This window comes from Muntiacus reevesi, chromosome 21 (assembly GCF_963930625.1).
Source record: "Muntiacus reevesi chromosome 21, mMunRee1.1, whole genome shotgun sequence".
In the NCBI taxonomy this organism is placed as follows: domain Eukaryota; kingdom Metazoa; phylum Chordata; class Mammalia; order Artiodactyla; family Cervidae; genus Muntiacus; species Muntiacus reevesi.
Window position 1 is genome coordinate 49,643,655 of NC_089269.1, and position 21,882 is coordinate 49,665,536.

The 21,882-nt window shown below is 42.8% G+C and overlaps 1 protein-coding gene across 4 annotated transcripts in view; it reads right to left on the minus strand.

Annotated features, from left to right (window-relative positions):
* Positions 1–16,472, minus strand: part of EPCIP (exosomal polycystin 1 interacting protein) — a 29,303-nt gene extending 12,831 nt beyond the window's left edge. Inside the window, exons 1-2 of one of the 4 annotated variants that reach the window (XM_065913583.1) lie at positions 16,389–16,472; positions 7,695–8,012 (exon numbers count right to left, since the gene is read on the minus strand). The gene's annotated coding sequence lies outside the window, so the exon portion shown is untranslated. Of the gene's footprint in view, positions 1–7,694; positions 8,237–16,388 lie in introns of all 4 variants that reach the window. The other 3 variants (XM_065913582.1, XM_065913584.1, XM_065913586.1) reach the window with 3 other exon arrangements.
* Between the last annotated feature and the right edge of the window lie 5,410 nt (positions 16,473–21,882).

Consider the following 21,882-nt stretch of genomic DNA (forward strand, 5'->3'; position numbering starts at 1 on the left):
ACGATGTAAGATGGTATCAGACAGAGGAATGATATGCTTAGTGTTTAATATCTCAAAGCTTACAATGTTGAAGGTCATTTGGGTTTCTCCCCAATGTTTCCTTACTGGGATAAGTGTTGTCTTTTCTTCTTCACATTCTACCACAGCACACACCCTGTCCGTGGGACGAGTCACTCAGTTTTCACACGTCCTCCCAAGTGATTCTGAAGTCACCACCTTGTACGGTCTCTGTTGACAAAAATCATTTCCCTTCCACGGAGGTTTACATAGCTCATCATGAGGGCCAGGAGACTGGGTCACTGTGACTCTGAGGGGACCGGTTTCTCTTTAGGATTATACAATAGGACCTCAACTATTTGCTGTCATCTGATGGGTTTCCTCATCCAGAAAAAGAGAAAGTACAAGTTTATGTCTCCCTAAGTTGAAATTCAGGCAGAATCAGCTTCAAGCATGCAAGTCAGGTCTTTGGGAGATACAATTTAAAGTATTTTCCTGATTATAAAACTCACTGGATATTTTGGATCCAAAGAGCCTTTTCTTAATCATTTCTCTTAGAATAGCTTGGGGATGAAAATACCTGCCACACAGGGTTAAAATAAGAGTAAAGCAAGATGCACGTCACAATATTAATATACATCTATTAGTGCTATTCGCTGTTATAGCTACTCATGAGAACTACAGTATTAACACACGGAGTACGTTAGTACTAATTATAAACCATGACTTCTGCAATGTCAGAATTACATTACTAGTAATAATAGGAATGTATATATTTGGGATATTAGAGCATTCCAAAAGCCACCTCTGCAAACCTCTAAAGTAATGGTTCATTGAACACACTGCTTATATTGAACATCTGAATGGAGAACAGGCTCACAATAATGATGATGATGTGGGGGTCTGGAGGAGGGGCCGGTGGAGGGAAGGGTCAGCACTCATCTCTCCTTTTTTGTCATGCTGTTGTTCAGCCGCTAGGCTGTGTCTGACTCTTTGAGACCCCGTGGACTGCAGCATGCCAGGCTCCTCTGTCCTTCACTGTCTCCCTGAGGTTGCTCACATTTATGTCCATCAAGTCAGTGATACTATCTAACCATCTCATCTTCTACTGCCCTCTTCTCCTTTTGCCTTTAATATTTCCCATCATCAAGATCTTTACCAATGGGACGGCTCTTCCCATTGGGTGGCCAAAGTATTGGAGCTTCAGCTTCAGCATCAGTCCTTCCAATGTATATTCAAGGTTGATTTCCTTTAGGATTGACTGGTTTGATTCCTTTCAGTCCAAGGGACTCTCAAGAGTCTTCTCCAGCACCCCAGTTTGAAAGCATCAATTCTTTCATGCTCAATCTTCTTAACCCAGACGAATTAAAGCCGTGGGCTGAGTCCAGCAGAGCTGTAGGCAGATGTGGGGCATAGAGGCGGGGGACAGAGGCATTCTCCCCACTTCTGCACTAAGGGTAGCCCAGGTCTGGAATGGTGAGGGGTGAGGGGCAGGCAGTATCATGTGGCCCCTCCTGGAAGACTCACTGGGATGCTCGTGGACTCTGCTGTCTGGGAAGTGAGTCAGCAGGGAGCCCCTCGGCAGCAGCATGGGACAGTTAACAGCCAGCGGCGACAGAAGCACATGAAAGGACCATTTGGGAACACAGGCAAGGCAATCCTGGGGACCCCAAGAAGTGATTAGAGGAAACTTGATTGTGTAGACATGGTGGTGGGAAGGAGGTAAGGACCTGTATCAGGAAGGTGGGAACACAAGCCAATCAAATATAAGCAATTAGTGTTAATTTAGCCTTATTTGTGCCCACTGGTTGGTGAAGCCAGGATCTTTTCAAGCATCACTTGGATGACTGCTTTCAGACAAATGTGTTTAATGATAGAAATGAACTAATGTTCTCAAAAGCTTCTGCTGCTGCTGCTGCTAAGTCGCTTCAGTCGTGTCCGACTCTGTGCGACCTCACAGACGGCAGCCCACCAGGCTTCTCCATCCCTGGGATTCTCCAGCAAAATCTTCTAGTCTGAGATAATTAAGAGCTAACTAAAAATAGGCACATTATCTTTTGAAAGCACTGAGCTTAACTGAATGTTGATTTCACCCACAGTTTGTCTTTTGGTTGCTGGACCCATCGCTATTGGTATGTTGTGTAAGTCAGATCTCTGATGTGACAAAGCCCTGGTCTTCTGGTTGACCTTGGTTTCCCAATCCCTGGTGCCTGACACTTGGAGGCCCTCCATAAACACTTGTATTATTCAAGTACATCCCTACATTAGCCAAGTCAGAGTGCATGTATTCATCTTTTGCTTCCTCTTTTACCTTTGCCTCCTAGAATTGTGGAGTGTAGCATATGATCAAATCAGCAAGCAAAATCCATTTCAGAGTGAATTTCAGTGTATGGCCCAGCCATGACAGAGGAAGCATGATGAACTTTTGTGTATTAGTGAAAGAGTGGGTGTATTTGAGCTCAATATCCTATGTCTTGCCTCTGAGTCTCCTTGAAGGCCATTGAATGACATCTGGAATGAGTTCCCAACAGGCAACCCCAACCTCTCGCGACTTTACCAGTAAGCATCCTCTAGGTTTGCAGTTGCCTTGGAACATTTCTGTGAATCTGGTGGAGACACAGGACAAAACACAGTCACCTCAGATGGGGACCATGAGCCCCAAACCAGGGCCCCAGATCGCTACCCTTCCACCTCACTCCACAGACCAAAGGGAAACATGAGTAGAGTCAGCGTTGAGTATATATTTGATCTCATAGATATTTATGGGCATCAGAAACTATTGCCTTAATTGCTTTTGGTTGAAGGATTATAAGAATCCTGTTGCAAACTTCCCCACAATCTAACATTTAAGCATCCAGTCTTGTAAAACTAACATGGGAAGAGCTTTGCTCAAATTACCGGGCCTGTATTATATGAGCAGGAGGTTGCCAGGAAAATAAGTCAGAGTAATCCCTTTGCTAGGAGATGAGAAACAAAAAATGCTGGTAGACCTTTAGTATTTTAATTACCTGCTTCCAGAACAATAAAAAGGGATTCAGGGCTTCCAGTTAACAGTTGTACATTATTACAGCCCCACAAAACATTTTAAACTATCTCCTTAAAAGCCTTAAGCTTTTTCCTTTCATCTATATTCAATGATTAGATTTCAGAAAAATTGAGGGTTAAATTTTTCCTTTAGTGGTTTTAGTTACAAATATTGGGACCAAAGGCAATTTGAAATTTGTTGCTTTCTTGGAAGATTTTAAAGAGTTTTTACATGTCTACAACTAAAGGTAATGTGAGATCCTGGAACAGAAAAAGGACATTGGATATTTTAAAAAATCTGAATAAAATATGGGTGTTAGTTAATAATAATGTGTTAATATTGGCTCATTAATGGTGACAAATGTATACCACAGTAGTGTAAGATGCTAATAAAAGGGGAGACTGGTCGTTGGGTACATGGGAACTCTGTGCTAGCGTCACAACTTCCCTGTAAGTCTAAAACAATTCTAAAATGAGACTTTTATATGAAAAGAATGCATACTGATCTCATTGATGACTCACAGAAGATTATTTTTGTGACAAGAACAGGGCTCCAGTGGATAGACTGGGCAACACAATTTGGGTCAAACAGAACATCCATGAAGTGGTGACTCAGCATCGCTCCAAAGGAGTTGGAGCTCCTGGCCTTGGAGAAGATCCTGGCTTCCTTACTGACCTGGGAGACCAGGCGTTTCAGAGACGCAAATGAGAAGTGGTCCTTTAATGGGAAACAGGTCACACATGGAAAGAAGAGGCATTGGGGAAAACCGTTAGAACAAGTCCTGACGTGTGTGCGTAGGTGTGTGCGCGCGTGTGTGTGTGCGTGTGACGCTGCCTCATACTGCTTATGATGCCCCGTGTCAGAAGTGCTTTCTATTTCTTATCTGCTGATGGTGGCTCAGTGGTGAAGTATCTGCCTGCTGATGGAGGAGATGCAGGAGATATGGTTTCTATCCCTGGGTTGGAAAGATCCCCTGGAGAAGGAAGTGGCTGCCCACTCCAGGATTCTCGTCTGGGAAATCCCATGGACAGAGGAGCCTGACAGGCTACAGTACATGGGGTGGCAAAGAACTAGACACAACTGCGTGCACGCATGTGTGCACAGACACACACACACACACGAAACCACCCTCATCTCTTGAACTGTCTTCACATCTCTCACGAATCTTTGGTGGACTAGATTCACAGATGACAGTCCTTGCCTGCCTCCAGCCTCTTACAGGTCTACCTCAGTAAGCCACAGAGGAGACACCCAGCTTGTACAAGCAAATCCACAGTCACACAGAAGGCTCAGAGCTTGTTCGTCAGGCTCTAAGTCGCCCTAATCAGGCCGGCCTTAGGGAGACCCCACTGGGACGGTTGTCATCAGGTTCCCAATGACGCCTATTCCCCAGTGTGTCAAAGCCAATGGTTAATTTCCTCGTCTCGTTTTGCCTGACTGCTCACTAGCATTTGATATGGTTGCCCACTCCCTCCTTCTTGGGCAAAGACCCTTCTGTTCTTCCTTTCCATTGCATGCCTCTGTTTTTCTTGCCACCTCAACAGTCGCTCCTTCTCGGCATCTGGCTAGCATCTTCTCTCCTTCCATGATATTGCTGCATACACCTCGCTCAGTACCTGGCTCTCTTCTCTATGTATATCCACTCCCTTGGAGATTGCATGCTGACCCCTGACTCCTGATTTCAGTATTATCTATATACTGATCATTATCCAGCTCCCAAATCCTCCCTTGAGCTTCACGCTTATGTATCCAGCCTCTTACTTGATAGCTCTACCTGAATATCTAACAGACACCTCAAATTTAACTCTTCAAATGTATGCTACTTGACTCCTAAGGAAGTCCAGACTGCTAGATGAAGAAGAGATATTATTACTAACATTTTACTACACAAAACTTTGGGCTTCCTGGGTGGTGCAGTGGTAAAGAGTCTGCCTGCCAGTGCAAGGGATGCAGGACACACAGGTCTGATCCCTGGATGGGGAAGATCCCTGGGAGAAGGAAATGGCAACCCACCTCAGTATCCTGCTTGGAGAATCCCATGGACAGGGGAGCCTTGTGGGCTACAGTCCATGCGGCCGCAGAGTTGGACATGACTGAGTGACTGGCATGCACACACAAACCTTTACTGCCCCTCAGCCCTGTGTTAAATTAGCTAAATACAGAAAACGGTCATTGATAAGAGGCAATGTGCTTTCAAATAAGAAATGTGGGAGTTACATGTTGTTGAAAAATGACTGAAATTAGGAACTACATGTTTCCTTAATATTAATACTACTACTGATAATAAGTGCTTCTTTTGGTGCCAGGTACTGTTTGAAGTATGATTGCATGTCTCATATCATTTGATCCTTGCAACAATCTTAAAAGTAGATATTATGACCCTATTTTCATTATCAGAAACACAGAGAGGTTACATAGCATGGTCGAAGTCACACAGCCAGAAGGAAACAGCTAAGATTTGAACCCAGAGAGCCACATATTCTCTAGGGAGTCATGATGGAAATGACAGTCCTATTTTCCATCCCAGGGTCGAGTTCCTACTCACATGACATCCCGTACCTCGGATTCCATTCCTAGATTCTGTGGCATTTAACCTCAAGTGTGTATAGAAACCTCAAGCTAAATGAATGGGAAACAAAAGGAAAGAAGAGAGTTCCATTATGCACAAGCATCAGAACACTTTTTTTTAAAGAAGACACTTGTAAATTAGATCTTTAAGTTAAAGGACAATGTTGGTTGAATGCTACTTCTTCTGACATGGTCAGGGAACATGGGACAAAGACTTCTAGAGAGTGAGCCGGTAGGCAGTCTTAACTAAAATATGCAGTTTTCTAATTGACACAGATTCTTGTGAGAGTTAATTAACCAATGGTTGCAAACCCCTCAAGCCTCTCCTGTAAATGGCTTGGTATGTCTGCATGCGTGGTAAGTCGCTTCTGTCATGTCTGACTCTCTCTGATGCTATGGACCATGGCCCGCCGGGGTCCTCTGCCCATGGGATTCTCCAGGCAAGGAGACTGGAGTGGGCGGCCATGTCCTCCTCCAGGAGATCTTCCCTGACCCAGGATCGAACCCCTATCTCTTACATCTCCTGCGTTGGCAAGTGGGTTCTTTACCAGCGGTGCCACCTGGGTGGCCCAAATGACTTGGTGTGCACTCAGCTAATCTGATCGCTGTGCTTCAGCTCAGCACCTCTGGGCCCTGATCACAGAGCCACGGGAAACTGGGGGATGGTCTCTTCCGACCACGGACACAGAGGCACGATCCACTGCAGCCTGACTGGTTTCTTCTGTCCACACCACATGGCTTGCGGGATCTTGGTTCCCAAACCAGGGGTTGAACCCAGGCCCCTGGTAGTGAGAGGGCCAAGTCTTAATTAACCACTGAACCACCAGGAAATTCCATGGACCCTGAATTTTAAAGGTAGATAGTATACTAGGTTTAAGAAATTAAAATACTGATGTGAAAAAGAAGATATGAGAGAGCCACACCAGCTGTTGAGAAGTATTCATTTCCACAGGTGCTTCATTGGACCTGTTCTTTTCAGAAAATGCCCAATTTCTGTCAAAAATATGATGTGAAATCTTTTTTCCCTTTCAAACATTATTTTAAATAATGCATTACATTGAATTATTTGGTATAAAAATAAAAGTTAAAAAACTTCCCAAAGATCACTCTTTTCATTAAAAAAAAATTCAAGCAAAAGAGGTCTGATATTTTTGGTAGTTTTTAAGGGCAGGTTTTTGTGAATATTATGCCCAGTTCTTTTGAAACATTTCCTTTCCTCAATATGCACCAACACACATTTTGCTAAGAAACTCCCCCCCAAACATATTTATGAAACAACAAAATATATGTAGAACTGTGTAAGGATTACTGGTTTTGACTAAGACATCCCTGTAAGCCTGTTGCCTTTTGCTATAGTGTTTATCGTGTTTGTTTCACTTTTGAATACAGGGACCAATTTTTTAAAAAGTTAGCCAATCTAAATGTTGAGGCTCATCTAAATTTGATTTCTTCTTGTCTTCCTATGTTTTCTAATGAATAGTGTGTAAATAAACAGTAAATATAACGCCATTAGATAAATATAACATTATTAGATAGAAACAGAGCAAGGAAAATAAAAACCAATGTTTTGAGAGTTCCCAGTTTTGCTTGTGATCACGATAAGGAAAGGCGATATAACACATACTTCTTTCACTGAGTTCTTATTTAGCATTAAAGACCAACAGGAAATATAGCTGGATTTTTTTTGTTGTTCATTTTTTTTTTTTTTTTTTTTTTTGCCAGATCTTAAAAATAGAAACAAGAAGCCCAGATTCCATGGAGATATCTGTTACATAATATTAACCTAAGTGAGTCTATCTATTTAGGGAATAATGAGAAGACCATTTCATTCTTTGCTTGATGTTCTGAAAACATTTCCTTTGAAACGAAAGAGAATCTCAGTAAAAAGCAATTCACATGCCCGGAAGCTTAAAGGAGTTTCACGGTGAAAGTGACTCATAAGTGTGCGTTATATTCAGGAAACTCAAACACTGCAGAAAAAGGTGGTGCTGATGGTGGCTCTTCAAATGTTACAGAACTTGCCTGCCATGCAGCAGAAATCTGAAGCTGTTAAAAACTGTTAAGCTAGATAGGCTTTTCAAAAAAGAGCAGAGAAAGGACTTACATCTCAGAGTTCCACTGCCAGGTTGTCGCCTCCACGCCCGAACTGATCCTTCACTCAGGCTTGACAGCTGGTTAATCTGCCGGGCAGGAAGCACGGAATGCCTCTTCTTGCACTTGCTGTTCTTTTCCGTTTTCAGAAGGCCAGTGGCCCTGGTCATTTCCATGGCAACCAGAAGCACGCGGCCAGCCTTCCAGTTTCATGAACCACACAGCAGAAGAGAACCCGTCTTGGTCACTGCTGGCCACTCTTTGGGAGCTCCAAAGTGGAAAGTTTGCAGAAGAGATGAAGGAGACTGCTGCTCTGTGCTGACCTGAAGGGCTGACAGTGATGCAACGAATTCTACTTTAGCAGGAAATTGAATGGATTAGACATAGAGCGTGGAAGACTCCTTGATGCTTTTACGATTATGATCATGCTTTGTCCCACTCTTTTTGGCCCAGTGAATTCTTACTTATGGCAAATACCCAAACTAGTATAAAAATTGTCCCAGTGTAGTTGTTCCAAAGAGAAAATGAACTCATTTTCGCTCCAAAGACGTAGTCCTGCCGAGAGATTATTACACTATGTGAAGTAAGTCAGACAGAGAAAGACAAAGATCATATGATATCACTTATCTGTGGAATCTAGAATATGATGCAATTTTAGTATATGTGCTGCCAAAGCTAGCGCTAAAATACAATACAAATGAACTTATTTACAAAACAGAAACAGACTCACACACATAGAAAACAAACTTATGGTTACCAGGGACTTCCCTGGCGGTCCAGTGGTTAAGACTCTGAGCTTCCCATGCACAGGGGTGTGGGTTCAATCCCTGGTGGGGGAACTAAGATTCCACACTCCATGCTGCATGCCCCCTCCCCAAAATAGCATCATGCAAATTTGTGTTTACTACAAGGGGAAGGAGAGGGGGAGGAATAAATTAGAAGTTTGTAATTAGCAGGTATAAACTATTGTATGTAAAACAGATGAACAACAAGGTCCTACTGTGTAACACAGGAAGCTATACTCTACATCTTATAATAACCTATAATGGAAAAGAGTGTGTAAAAGAATATAGAAATACCTATCTGTGTATATCACTTTGCTATAACACCACAAACTAACACAACATTGTCAATCAACCATACTTCAACAACAACAACAACAACAAAAAAAACAAAGATATAGTCCTGCTCTCTATTCAGTTCTGTCACTCAGTCGTGTCTGACTCTTTGCAACCCCATGGACTGCAGCACGCCAGCCTCCCTGTCCATCACCAATTCCTGGAGCTTACTCAAACTCATATCCATTGAGTCAGTGATGCCATCCAGCCATCTCATCCTCTGTTGTCCCCTTCTTCTTCTGCCTTCAATCTTTCCCAGCATCAGGGTCTTTTCCAATGAGTCAGTTCTTCACATCAGGTGGCCAAAATATTGGAGCTTCAGCTTCAGCATCAGTCCTTCCAGTGAATATTCAGGACTGATTTCCTTTAGGATGGACTAGTTGGATCTCCTTGCAGTCCAAGGGACTCTCAAGAAAGAGTCCAGTACCACAGCTCAAAAGCATCAATTTTTCAGCACTCAGCTTTCTTTATAGCCCAACTCTCACACCCATACATGACCACTGGAAAAACCATAGCTTTGACTAGAAGGACCTTTGTTGGCGAAGTAATGTCTCTGCTTTTTAATAAGCTGTCTAGGTTGGTCATAACTTTTCTTCCAAGGAGCAAGCTCTCTCTTAAGTTCATTTGAAAAATGTTAAAAACAAATAAACATGCAAAATATTCTGCTACATTAACTGATGAGGGCCCATTATGGGAGAAACCAGATGGATGGTGGTGATGGAGAAAAGTTTTGCTACTTAAAAACATTAGAAGACTAGAGCAATTGAATTTATCATTCCCCGGATACAGGTGAGCCGACACGCTACAGAAGAGAGCAGCTCCCTGGGGGAGTTTATTCATTTCTCCATCATCATCCAGTGAGTCCTTTCCACACCCCTGCACTGTGCCAGAAGCTTAAAAGAACAATAGAGATGAACGTCACCATTCTTGTCTTCGAAGAAGTTGCAATAAGAACAGGGTGGTAATATATGTTGATTGTGGGAAACGTTTGAGGGGCGGCACAAAGAAAATATGTGGGAGAGTTGGAAAAAAATAGGACTACGTTTTGGCGGGAAGACTGGGGAAGTGTCTGTAGAGAAGTGCTTGATGTGGGGCTGAAAGTGTGACTGGGTATGAGTAGAACAATGTTCTGGAAAGGACAGTGTCTCGTGGGATGACTCAGGATTCTGATGGATACTGTTTCCTCCTTTCTCACCTCACACTGTCCTGACACACATGCCACTGAGCTTCTCAGGTGGTCCACAGGATCAAGCTACTCAAGGAATTAAGAAAACCGCCGGATGCCATGACAGTTCTGGGGCCAAGTATCAGAAGACCAAAAAGTGGGCTGTGGCCCAGTTCCTGGAAATCCCCGCCCCTTCTCTGAAATAGTTGGAATAATCCTCCTACTCATTAGTCAATGAAATTAACTAACCATGCCACATTTTGAGGCTACACTCTCCTGAGATGGCTCGCATTCTGTGGCGTGTGTTTCTCTCTAAATAAATCCCACTTCTTACCTGTTAAAAAAAATAACAAAACCAAGGCAGAAAATTGTGAAGCAAGGTTTGGGGACCAGAGAGCACCTGGTCTCTACAGCTCTTTGAAAGCCAGGGATTCATAATCAGAACAAAGGAATTAAGAATAACATGGTGTTTAGTTTCAACAAAGCAAGCATGTAAATTCTACCACATGAAGATAGTGGAACATGAACTTTAGTTCAAAAATCTGGATTCTGCTACCTTCAGGAATATTATTACTTTAAATGTTTTTATTTGTTGCAGTTTGTTGATTTGCAACATTGCATTAGTTTCAGGTGTATAACATAGTGATTCAGTTATTGTTTGCAGATTATATTCCATTATAGGTTATGAAAGATATTGAACATTATTATTTAAACTTTTTGAGCCTCCGCTTCCTTGCCTATAAGGTGAAAGCTTGAGATAGAATTAAATGAGATGATATATGTGGCAAGGATGCCTCGAATGGAATAAGGGAAGGATGACGGTCCCTACACCAGCTTTCCCAACTTTCAAAACAATTGTGGCTAATATTGGGTTGGCCAAAATTTCATTCAAGTTTTTCTGTAACAGCTTACAATACAATGGCCTGTCACATTCAGCCTCCGTTCCTACACTTTTCTCTCTTTCTTGCCTCAGCTACAGAGATTAGAAAACCAAAACACTCAACTTGCAGAGTCCTCAACTACCATAGCAGCTGGAACTCCATGCATGAATTTAGTTTTATTGATCATTTTTCCTTGATTCAGAACTGAGTCACATGGAGAGAGGATCATGAGCATTTGTTTGGGATTTGAATTCAGTGGGGAGCAAGAGAAGAGTTCTGAGCATCTCTTGCTTGGCCTGGGTCTCGGCAGAACTGGCCTAGTCTGGGAGCGAGTGCTGGGAGGGTGTTTTCTGATTGATTTGCTTCCTGATTGTCGTGGATGCCTTGAGCTCATGACTGGCACTGGCTTCCTGTCGGAGGAGATGGCCTGTTAATTCAGCCACTGTCTGTTTATGGAAGAGGCAGCAGCTCCCTTGGTGGCCCAGTTCTATGGTGGCTTCCTGAGTTCGACTGAAGCCTTTTCAGCCCTCCCCAATGATTTAAGACTTTCTGTATAACTTAAGGAACTCCTTGCTGTTTAAACCAGCTGAAGTGGACTCTGTTGTCTGTGATCGGCATGATCCCTGGAATGGTACACTAGTTCTGGGCAATACAAGATAAATGGAACCTTGCTGGTACTACCTCTTCTGCTGCTTCTTCCTGCTTGAACAGACACAGACTGGGGGGCGGGGTGTGTGTGTGTGTGTGTGTGTGTGTGTGTGTGTGTGTGTGTGTGTGTAAATCCTTTTACTAAAGAGGGCAGAGCAGAAGCATGAAGGAGCCTTGTGCCCCGAGGACACTGCTGAATCCCTCAGCAGCCCTGTACCTCCAGTCTTCAAAATAGAGTTAACATCACCCACTCACAGTTATTTTAATGACTAACTAGGATAAACTACATAGAGTATTGAGTTTAGGACCATGCACAAAGGAGGCATTCAATCATGGTAGCTATTATGATCATTACTTGTTGTCACCTTCTCTGTGTGTGATATGGATGCCTTTCGGGACCTCTTGTCAAGTGGGCAGTTGGGATGAAGGCACAGATGTCGTGGGGTATACTCCTCCCTGGAAACCTGAAGGGGAAAAAAAAAAATCCAACTGCCAATAAGATGTGACTGGATCTCTGTGTGTGGCATGTTAAACATTTACCCCAGGTTATATATCTCTCCACCTTTCTGAAATACTTCCCTTTGTTCTTTGTGTTAATGGGGTCACATGGTTTAAGTTGATTTCATGAAGATGAATGTTGGGAAGCATAATGAAACCATTCCACTGCCTGTTCTGTTCAGTTGTGGAGTCAAGGGTGGTAGACAAGTGTTTGTTTTCTGTGGGCTTGAATTCTATTTTTGGCCTTGACTAATTTTGTCCCTTTCATTCTTTTTCATTACAAGAGCTGTGCAGGCTTCTGCTGGCACATTCAAATAATACCCAGTGTGTTAAGTAAAAGTGGAAATCTTCACCTATCTCTCCAGTACACCCTGAAGAAACAGAGCTCGTGACAGCCTTCAATGAAGCAAATCTTGCTTTGTTTTCAAACTTCAGCAGCTGCCTTGATTGCTCATTAATACGCTGGCTCCTTAAACTCTTATGATGAAATCTCAAAACCCACTGGTTCCAACAGGCTTCCTCTATGTACTATCATCTGGAGTCTCTAGTGCCACTGTCTTATTATTGCTGACGTTCAGTTGCCAAGACATGTCCGACTCTCTGCGACCCCATGGACTGCAGCAAGCCAGGCCTCCCTGTCCCTTACCATCTCTCAGAGTTTGCACAAGTTCACGTCTATCATCTCAGTGATGCCATCCATCTATCTCATCCTCTGTTGCTCTTTTCTTCTGCCTTCAATCTTCCCCAGCATCAGGTCTTTTCCAATGAGTCAACTGTTCACATCAGGCAGCCAAAGTATTGGAGCTCCAGCTTCAGTATCCACCATCTTAACCACCTCCAAATCATTATTAGTATCATCTAATACCGTTTATTCTGTCCCAGGCAACTTCGGGAACCACGTTAGTCTCCTCATTTCCTTCTCAGCTCCTTCTGTGGCACCGTCTGCAACCACATCACTCAGTTTCCTGCAGGATCCAGACCCTCACGTCCTCGCCTCACAGCACTGCGTGTACTCTAGACTCATCAGCAGAGGGCTCTCTCTGTTCCGCCTTCACGATGCCTCCTTTTCTTACATTCATTTATTACTGGCGCTGTCACACGGCTTGTGGGAGCTTAGTTCCCAGACCAGAAGCTGAACCAGGCCCTCAGCCCTGAAAGTGCAGTCTTAACCATGGACCACCAGGGAAATCCCGCTCCGCTCACACTCTCACAGACACCCGTCTACGTGGGTACCTTGACACCCCTCTACGTGGGTACCTTGGTTTTACTTTGTCATATCCACTCTTTGTTCTCTGATCAGCTGCTTCTGTGCTGCCTTCCCCACTGCTCTGATGACCTTCCCATCCAAACTCTGCAGGACGCCCCATACCAGCCCACCTCTGGATTACCAGCAGATCCTGCTTTTAGGGTGATGGCACTCTTGAGAAAATGCAAAGAATTACAAGTCCATGATGCTTGGCATCAGAGGAACCTACTACCCCACCATTCTTTCTGTCTGCTCTTCCCAGTAGCTTTGACAGCTCTTCTCTGCTTATATCGAATACTCATTCCTAACATAGCATCCTCATTCCTATAAGAGCACCTGGCACCTTTTTTCCTTTAGAGGAGCCAGGACCTGGTCTGAGTTTTCTTATCATTCTGCTCATACCAGCACACAACTTCTTACACCATGAACATCTTGGATCAGGCACCGCCCATTCACCACTTCAGACTTTTCTTCCAGCCTCCACTTGTGTTTTGTTCCGGCCACCACTGTGGTGACCAGTTCTCCCAGGGGTCCAGCCGGTAGCACATGGAGACAATCTGCCAGCCCCTCCTGCCTCCCATCCTAGAACTTACCTCTTTTCACTATGGCTTGGGACCCTGCAGGCACCCCTCAGGATCCTCACGAGCACAACCCAGAGTGCTGGGGTGTTCGGGCCTCCTGGGGTGTTTTCTGACTAGTGGCGGATGCCAGCTGATGAATAAATGCTTCTTCTCTTCTCACCCTGCACTGGCCATCCCAAGATGCACATTATATGGATTATCAAGAGGTCCATGGGATCAAGCAACCCAATAAGTCACCGTGTGCAGCTTCTCATTGCTTCACTCTTTTACCCCTCCTTCTTCAGATTATAGTCCCCAATAAAGTACATGCAGATACTATTTTTCTGATGTCTGCTCTCTGGGGAAATCAGTCTGAGACATCAGACTTTATTCTTCTTTCCAAATTCTGCTTTCTCTAGGCTCAAATTCTTGTTTCTTTAGGCTAAAAACCAGCTGTCTCATTTCTTGAGAGAACTTTCTTCTATAATGATGTCTCACCTCTTCCAATAATCAGAATCTTAATAATTTTAAGAAATGTGCCCTGAGAGCTTCAAAAATCACACTGTTGTATCACTCACATATGATTACCTTCAAAAAATGGAAAGAATATCCAAAACCTTATGGTGATGCTTTCAGACACTTTGGTTTCATAAAGTACAGTTGACCCTTAAACAACATGGGTTAAACAGCATGGGTCCACTTACACATGGGTTTTTTTTTTACATTAATAAATAATATAGCCCTACATGATCCATGGTTGATGGAATCTATGGGTGTGGAATTACAGATGTGGAAGAACTGCAGATACCAAAGGTCCACTTAAATTATATTAAGATTTTCTACTTCAAGGAGTGTTGGTGCCTCTAAACCCCATTGTTCAAGGGTCAACTGGACTAAAGTAATTTGTCATCGTAGTTCAGCTTAATAGCAACATTATCCATGAAACTTGCCTGGAGCTACGGAGGAGAGTTCCTATCACTTGATGACAGTCACACTGTTCAGAGATTAGTAGAGAATAACAAAGCCACTATGTGATACAGACTTTGGACAGCTGGCCAGGCTTGCTTTCCAGATAAGTGACTCACGCCTGCCCAGAAGTTTCACAGCAGATACGATTCCAGTGCATGCCCTGGGAACACTTAAAGATCACTGCCTGCCTTGGATCACGGGTCACTGACAAACAGGAAGAACCATGACTGCCAAAGTTACAAGTGCCAGGATCTACTGTACTTTCTATCTCTAAATCTCTACTGCCTGGACTTTGACATTTGAATGTGCACAACCTGAAATGAATAAGCCTTCCCCTGACTCACTCACTCACAGTGTCACTCAACTATGACTCTATCGTCAAATAGATATACTGGACTTTCAGTCTCCAGGTCCTCTGAGGACTTTATTTTTGAATCTAGTGACTCTTTCTAAGCATCACTCGTCACTCTTACTTACCTTCCCTGTTTCACCTGACTACTAACCAACCTGTCTTTGGGCCTCCATGATCATCATGGGTCTGTGATTTTTCCCTGGTGTTTATTTCATCATTTGAATTATATCTTTCTCTTTTTTTGACTTCTCTTTCTCCTTCCTTTGAGTACTACCCAAAGTCCATCCTTGACTCTGATCTTCTTTTGCATTTCTTCTTCATGAATCCCAGCCCCTTGTTTCAATTATACTAAGGTCATTTGGAGAACAAATAGTTAGCACAGACTATTAGAAATAGGAGGGCTGTCATCTTGATAATCCACCCTCACTTGAATACCTCCAGAAATGAAGGGTTTACCTCCTTACACAGCAGTTTTGTTTTTTTCATTTCTGAGAGCTCTACTATGTAAAATAGTTTAGTAGGAATGACTGAATCTATCTCCTTGTAATTTTGAGACATTGACTGTTTTTCTGTCCTCCAAAGTAACATTGAAAAAAATTCCCCCTTCTTTTTGATAGCCCTTAGCAATACTCTGTCAGCTTATATTAAGCTCCTCTTAGTCACCAGCACCAGAATCTCAGAAATACTTTTGATTCTTCCTTCTCCTTTAATTCATGGAAGAAACAGTTACTGATTACTCAAGTCTTGTTTTGAAGTTTCTCCAGCAGAAATTGCATGTTTCAAGGTAGAAGAATTAAGTATTGTAAAAATGATAATTTCAAGTAACCTATAGAGCTAATGCAATAGTGATAAAACACAACTGGGCTTTTTTCCAAAAGAATAAATACAAGTTTTCTGAAGTTAACTGAGATAATAAACAAAGAACATTTCAAAAATGAAGAATGATAAGGAGAGATTAGTTATATCAGCCATTAAAACAAAGTTTACAGCCTTTAAGATTATGCTCAAAATCCTTCAAGCTAGGCTTTAGCAGTATTTTAAATGAGAACTTCCAGATGTACGAGCTGAGTTTAGAAAAGGCAGAGGAGCCAGAGATCAAATTGCCAGCATTTGTTGGATCACAGAGAAAGCAAAGGAATTCCAGAAAAACATCTACTTCTGCTTCATTGACTACACTAAAGCCTTTGACTCTGTGGATCACAACAAACTGTGGAAAGTTCTTAAAGACACTGGAAGACCTTCTCTTGAAGAGAAGGGAATACCACCTTACCTGTCTCCTGAGAAACATATACACCCTCTTCTCCTTCTTTCCTCTTTTCTGTTTTCCCAGCATCAGGGACTTTCCCAATGAGTCAGTTGTTCACATCCAACGACCAAAATACTGGAGTTTCAGCTTAAGCAGGAGTCCTTCCAATTACTCATTGGAAGTAATTCAGGGTTGATTTCTCTTAAGGTTGATGGTTTGATCTCCTTGCTATTCAGGGGACTCTCAAGAGTCTTTTCCAGTACCACAGTTTGAAGGCATCAATTCTTCGGCGCTCAGCCTTCTTGAAGATCCAATTCTCACAACCATACGTGACCACTGGGAAGACCAAAACCTTGACTATACGGGCCTTTGTTGGCAGAGTTATGTCTCTGCTTTTCAACACACTGTCTAGAGCTATCATAGCTTTCCTGCCAAGAAGCAAACATCTGATTTCATGGCTGCAGTCACCATCCACAGTGATTTCAGAGCCCAAGAAGAGGAGATCAGTCACTATTTCCACTTTTTCCCCTTCTATTTTCCACGAAGTAATGGGGCTGGATGTCATGATCTTAGTTTTTTTTAATATTTAGTTTTAAGCTGGCTCTTTCACTCTCCTCCTTCACACTCATGAAGAAGCTCTTTAGTTCCTGGTTGCTTTCTGCCATTGAATGGTATCATCCTCCTGTCTGAGGTTGTTGATGTTTCTCTGCCTGTCTAGATTCCAGCTGGTAACTCCTCCATCCCGGCATCTCTCATGATGTGCTCAGGATACAGATTAAGCAAACAGGGTGACAACAGAGAGCCCTGTTGGACTCCTTTCTCAATCTTGAACCAATCGGTTGTTCCTTACAGGGTTCTAACTGTTGCTTCTTGACCTGCATACAGGTTTCTCAGGAGACAGGTAAAATGGTCTGATATTCCCATCTCTTTAAGAGCTTTCTACAGTTTATTATGATCCACACAGTCAAAGGCTTTGGTGTAGTCAATAAAACAGAGGTAGATGTTTGTCTAGAATTCCCTAGTTTTCTCTATGATCCTGCAAATGTTAGCAATTTGATCTCTGGTTCCTCTGCTTTTTCTAAACCTAGCTGGGGCATCTGGAATTTCTTGGTTCATATAATGCTGAAGCCTAGCATTAGTTATATGGAATTTTCCAGGCAAGAATACTGGAATGGGTAGCCATTTCCTTCTCCAGGGGATCTTGCTGACCCAGGGATTGAACCTGGATCTCTTGTGTCTTCTCCACTGGCAGGCAGATTCTTTACCACTAGCACCACCTGGGAAGCCCCTAGCATGGGTTATAGTGGAGAGTTCTGACAAAACATGATCCACTGGAGGAAGGAATGGCAAAGCAACCCAGTATACTTGCTGTGAGAACCTCATGAACTGTATAAGAGGATAAGCAAGTTAGAATGATTGTTTATTAAATACAAAAATATGATATATAAAAGATGGGAATACATATCAATGAGGATATTAAAGATTATTCAGCAATGTTTCTGGAATCACTGGCAAGGAGTTTAGAAGAAAATTTCAAATGTATTGAATGAAGCTCATATGAGATGAGTGAATGTGAAATGTAAAATCATAGAAAAATAAGAATAAAAGAAATTGAAGTTTGATTAACTCTCTGGAACACTGAAACACTTTTCAGATATGAAGTCATTGATGGTGCAGCCACATTGGAAAACAGTCTGAAAATCCCCTCAAAGATTAAATACAGAGTTACCATATGACCCAACAATTTCACTGTTAGGTATATATCCAAGAAAAATGAAAACACACACTCACACAAAATCCTATACACAAAGATTTGTAACAGCATTATGCATAATACCCCCAAACTGAAGACAACCTGCATTTTCTTTGCACATCAACTGACAAATATTAATAGATAAATAAAATGTGGTATATTTATACTGGAATATTATCTGGCAATAAAAAAGGAATGAAGTACTGATACATGCTGCAATATGGATAAATCTTAAAAACATTACCTAAGTGAAATAAGCTAGTCCAAAAGAACTATATTTTATAATTGATATAAAGTGTCTAGAGTAAACAAATCTTTGGAGACAAAAAGATTTGCCATTGCCTACGTCTAGGGGGTGGTGGTGGTGGTTTAGTCACTAAGTCATGTCCAGCTCTTGTGACCCCATGGACTGTAGCCCGCCAGGCTCCTCTGTCCATGGGATTCTCCAGGCAAGAATACTGGAGTGGGCTGCCATTTCCTTCTCCAGGGAATCTTCCCAACCCAGGAATCGAACCCAGGTCTCCTGCACTGCAGGCAAAATTCTTTACTGACTGAGCAGAGGCTTGGGGTTAAATAGGGAGTGATTGCTAATGGGTGCGGGTTTCTTTATGAGGTGATGAAAAGTTTCTAAAGTTGACAATGGTGATGGAATCACAATTCTGTGAATATATTAATACTAAAACCATCGAACTTTGCCCTTTAAATGAGTGTATTTCCAACTGCCAATGCAGGAGCCACAGGAGACACAAGTTTGATCCCTGGGTTGGGAGGATCTCGTGGAGTAGGAAATGGCAACCCACTCCAGTATTCTTGCTTGGAAAATTCCACGGACAGAGGAGGCTGGCGGGCTACAGTTTATGGAATCTGAAAGAGTTGGACACAAGGGAGCAGATTGTATAGCATAGACACAAGATTGTATAGCATATGAACTATATCTCAATAAAACTACTTGAAAAAGCAATTGAAAAAATCAGGAAATACTCTATCAACCTAGTACCCTCCAAAATGTGTAACCTCATCCTAAGTCCTTTCTTTTTTAAAATTTGCATTTATGTATTCTTGACCGTGCTGCATCTCCATTGCTGAGTATGCTTTCCTCTAACTGCAGTGAGCAGGGGCTATCTTTCTTTGCAGCACATGCGCTTCTCATTGCGGTGGCTTCTCTTGTTGCAGAGAACAGGTTCTAGGGTGCGAGGACTTCACTAATTGGGGCATGTGAGCACAATAGTCACGGCTCCTGGGCTCTAGAGTATTGATTCAATACTTGTGGTGCATGAGCCTATTAAATGGTTGCTCCGCAGCCTGTGGGATCTTCCCAGATCAGGGATCAAACCCGTGTCTCCTGCACTGGCAGGTGAATTCTTTACCACTGAGCCACCAGAGTAGCCCCTCGGTCCTTTCTTAAATGGGATAGAGGTGTTACATGGTGTTCAAAAGGGCAGAGAGATCAAATGAAGTCAGAACTGAATTTTTTCTACTGGATTTCTTTTTTTTCATTCATTAATTACAGTGAAAGACATTAAAATGTTCTGTAGCCAGATTTCACAATAGCTTACCTCAATTCAGTCTTCACATTTCTCCATGAAGTCTCCACCCCATTACACACCCTTCCCAGAAATCACCCTTTACCAGGAACCCAATGGAGATCTCCCAAGATCAACCTCTTCATTTCTGAGTGATCCCACTAGCTGCTAACACTGTGCTATAAGGAAAAATGATCCCAACTCAAACTAATTAGAAAAGAAATAACACTCCCGCAAAAGGTGCTCTAAGAGGTGATTTCTGCTTATGGACAGAAACCAGTGAGTCCTCTAAGAATAAGAAAGGAGAGTATTTTACAGTTAAGCACATGATTTGGAAAGAAGAATTCAGATGTTGCTGTTTTGCTGATCCAGGCTGATCTCTGGGGGTCTTTCCCGTGGGGCCCCCTTCCTTCACTAGGAATCATGAAGCTTCATCCTTGGCACAAAGGTGCTACACTCCTAATACTCTTTGTTCTCCTGGCAAATCAATTCAATATTCCTTAGCTTTCCAAAGCAGAAATCCTTTGCTTCTCCAATTTGTTCGCTGTTGTGGGGCACTGACCTGCTGCGTCAGTTTCACTGCTTTACAATACCAGTTGCCTAAACCAAGATGCTTTTCTCCCAGAGAGAACCCCTACTAGTAATTGTGTCTAAATGGGTCTCCAAGGAGCTGCTGCCGTTGTATAGTCACCAAGTCGTGTCTGACTCTCTGTGACCCTGTGGACTATAGCCTGCCAGGTTCCTCTGTCCCTGAGTTTTCCCAGGCAAGAATACTGGAGTATTACCATTAATACTGGTTGCCATTTCCAGTAACCAGCATATATATTACCATTAACATAGGTTACCATTTCCTCCTCCAGGGGCTCTTCCCCACCCAGAGACTGAACCTGAGTCTCCTGCGTCTCCTGCCTTTGCAGGGGGGTTCTTTACCACCGTGCCCCCTGGGAAGCCCCCCGAGGAGCTGCATTGCTCTTTATTCAAACTGTAACAGCAAGGGAACGTGCTCTTGATATATCCTGACCTTGGCTAGCAGCTACAGTAAGGTTATGGTCTTTCCCACCAGACTTGCATAAAATTTTTCTTGAACTACTGAACAAATTTAAAAAAGACTTGAAACTGTCTCTCAATGAATTGTCCACAAGAATTATTTGTGAACATCCATTCTCTTAAGACCTGCTTGTATTGTAATATTTTAAATCTGGTTATACTCACAATTTGGCTTAGTTTGGGATTTCTCTTTCTTCAAGGCAACATAATCAGGGAACCGCACTCCATTCATTAACAGTCAGCAGCCTCCACATACAATGGTTCCATCTTTGTTGGGACCAATAACAGAGACTCATTCATTCAAGCCAGAATCACCTCTTATTGGAAGCAGATTCAAGACTGGAATATGATAATGGAAGGACACCCTTTATGCTGTGAATATAATGATACTTTAGAGATGCCACAGAAGTGGATGGTGGCATTTAGAAGGTCATCAGGGATCAGGATCTAGTCTAATTTTGAGGCACCAGAAATTCCAGTTTTGGGGAAATGGTTATGTTACTATAGCCTCAGAAGACTGAAGTATGAACCTGGTGGGCATTTGATTGCCTGGATTAGGGTACAGCTAATGAGGGGCAGGGTAAAAATGGAGAAAGGGATGGACAGTATTAGTCTGTTTATTAATGTACAGAGAGACCAGGTAATGAAATCTATGTCTATGAGGGAGGGGACTCTTGGGAAACCTAGAAGACCAGTTGGCCCAGGTTTAAACCAACCAGTGTGATGTAATGGGGAGGTTCACATGTCTCAGATGGGAACTTGCTGGGCCTACTACCTGAATCCTCACTAGGCCTGTGCCTTCAATTATGCTGGGGATTTGCTGGCTGCCTACTGAAAGGCAAGTGGCAGGAATCCATGAACAGCTAAATGGACCAGAGACTGGGCTCCTTTTTCTTAGAAGAAAAACTATGACAAACCTAGGCAGAATCATCTAAAGCAGAGACATACTTTGCCGACAAAGGTCCATCTAGTCAAAGCTATGGTTTTTCCAGTAGTCACCTATGGAAGTGCGAGTTGGACCATAGAAAAGCCAAGCACTGAAAAATTCATGCTTTTGAACCGTGATGCTGGAGAAGACTCTTGAGAGTCCCTTGGACTGCAAGGAGATCCAACCAGTCCATCCTAAAGGAAATCAGTCCTGAATATTCATTGGAAGGACTTATACTGAAGCTGAAGCTCCAATACTTTGCAATAC